Source organism: Populus euphratica, unplaced genomic scaffold (genome assembly GCF_000495115.2).
Source record: "Populus euphratica unplaced genomic scaffold, PopEup_1.0 scaffold1228.1, whole genome shotgun sequence".
NCBI lineage: Eukaryota > Viridiplantae > Streptophyta > Magnoliopsida > Malpighiales > Salicaceae > Populus > Populus euphratica.
The window spans coordinates 17,501-20,000 of NW_011501092.1; the positions used below are offsets into that span (position 1 = coordinate 17,501).

Sequence of the window (2,500 nt, forward strand, 5' to 3'; positions counted from 1 at the left end):
GCCCCGACAAAATCAGCCAGGTCAACAGAATGGGCTGAGGAGGGAGAGCCTGGACACCCCCAAGGCTTGACGAAAAAGAGGGCTGGTCCAGAAACTGGCGCGGTGGCAGCCATGCCGCAAGTTGGAAAAAATCGGCAGCGTAGAGTTGTGCAGCCGCAAGCATGTCGGCAAAAATCGGCCAGGTCGCCAGAATGGGCTGTGCAGGGCGAGTCTGGCCACCCAAGGCATGATGAAAAGGACTGCTGGTCCTGAAACTGGGGCGGTGGCAGCCATGCCACCTGTTGGAAAAATCGGTAGCGCAGAGTTGGGCAGCCGCAGGCATGTCCGCAAAAATCGGCAGCCCCGTCAAAATCAGCCTGGTTGACAGAATGGGGTGGGGACGGCGAGCCTGGACAGCCAAGGCATGATGAAAAGGAGGGCTGGTCCAGAAACTGGAGTGGTGGCACCCTTGCCACTAGTTGGAAAAATCGGCAGCGCAGAGTGGGGCTGCTGCAGGCATGTCGGGGACAATCGGCAGCCCCGACAAAATCAGCCAGTTTGATAGAAGGGGCTGTGGAGGGCGAGTCTGGCCACCCAAGGCTTGAGGAAAAAGAGGGCTGGTCCTGAAACTAGGGCGGTGGCAGCCATGCCACCTGTTGGAAAAATCGGCAGCGCAGACTTGGGCAGCCGGAGGCATGTCAGCAAAAATCGACAACCCTGATGAAATCGGCCAAGTCGACCGAATTGGCTGCGGACGGCGAGGCTTGACTGGCAAGGCTTGACGAAGATGAGGGCTAGTCTAGAAATTGGGGCGGTGGCAGCCATGCCACCGGATTGAAAAATCGGCAGCGCAGATTTGTGCAGCTGCAGGCATGTCGGGAAAAATCGGCAGCGCAGACTGTTTGACGCCGTGCTGACCAGGCCAGGCGGGAAAATTCATCAAGGTGTCAGGCTGATGAAAACGAGGTGTGCCGCGGACATGCCAATTCGGCAGCGCGCAACGACTTGGGTCCGAACTTGGCAAGTCATGGGTTGTGCTTTCCACATGAAATCTATCCAGTAAAATCAGCCATATTTTTCTGAGGCTGCCCACCAAATTTGGGGCCATTCCGGGTCGGTTCCTATTTTTGCGAATTTCCTCGATTTTTAATGGTCGGGAAATTAAAACAAATACTTCCCCACCTTGAACAATTCTGGAAAAATTAATAAAGTTGGATTGGATTTTTGCCAACCTCTGTGCAAAATTTCAGCTCAAAATACCAAGAAATGAATTTTTTAGAGGGGGGGTGACAACTGGGACCTAGTAGTGTCTCCCCCTGCCAGAGCTGCAATAACACTTATAGCTCGTTAGGGGGGTGCCCCCCGACTGGCCATGGGGAGCGTTTGCCTGCCGCAGGGGATTTGCGGGCTGCTGCCGCTATCGGACTAAGGTGAGGGGCCTCATGGCCCTATGGCATCGATGACCCTTTAAAAAACCACCACGCGCGCGCGCGCCCGCCCGCGCTGCGCTGCGGCGCCAGCCCCTGCTGGCTTGCTGCCTTCCCCGTAGAGGGCTGCCTTCGGGCCCGGGCGCCCTGCGTTCTGGCCTGCCCCCTACGGGGGAGAGGCTAGGAGCTGCGCGTCGCGTGGACAGCCCCTGCTGGCGTGCTGCCCTCCTCGCGGGAGAGAGGCTTGGCAGAGGGCGTTGTGGCCTGCTCCCCGCGGGAGAGAGGCTTGGCAGAGGGCGTTGTGGCCTGCTCCCCGCTGGAGAGAGGCTTGGCAGAGGGCGTTCTGGCCTGCCCCCTGCGGTAGAGAGGCTAGGCGCTCCGCGTTCGGGCCTGCCCCCAGCGGGAGAGAGGCTAGGCAGTGCTGGGGCCAGCCCAACACCACTAGCCGCGGCAGGCGAGCTGCCGGGGTTCCCGCATTCCACCAAGAAAACGTCATGCTTTCCACATGAAATCTATCCAGTAAAATCAGACATATTTTTCTGAGGCTGCCCACCAAATTTGGGGTCATTCCGGGCCGGTTCCTATTTTTGCGGATTTCCTCGATTTTTAATGGTCGGGAAATTAAAAAAAATACTTCCCGACCTTGAAAACTTCTGGAAAAATTAATAAAGTTGGATTGGATTTTTGCCAACCTTTGTGCAAAATTTCAGCTCAAAATACCAAGAAATGAAGTTTTTAGAGGGGGGGTGACAACTGGGACCTAGTAGTGTCTCCCCCTGCCAGAGCTGCAATAACACTTATAGCTCTTTAGGGGGGTGCCCCCTGACTGGCCATGGGGCGCGCTGGCCTGGCGCCCATAGGCCTGCCGCGGGGGATTTGTGGGCTGCTGCTACTATCGATCTAAGGTGGGGGGCCTCGTGGCCCGAAGTATTGCCGGCATCGATGACCCGTTTTCCGGTCGGCGATGACCCGATTCCGGCCACTGTTCCCGGGACCCGCTCCAAGCCCTCGGGCGCGTTGGGGCTGCTTATCCGCGGCGGGGGCGTGGCATTCATTTGCCATGCTCGTGCCAAGGTGCTGGCAGCCGCTGCGCG

At 57.9% G+C, this 2,500-nt stretch overlaps 1 long non-coding RNA gene across 1 annotated transcript in view; it reads left to right on the forward strand.

Moving 5' to 3' along the window:
- LOC105117227 (uncharacterized) overlaps positions 1 to 2,500 on the forward strand; it is a 12,052-nt gene that overhangs the window by 820 nt on the left and 8,732 nt on the right. The window lies entirely within an intron of this gene.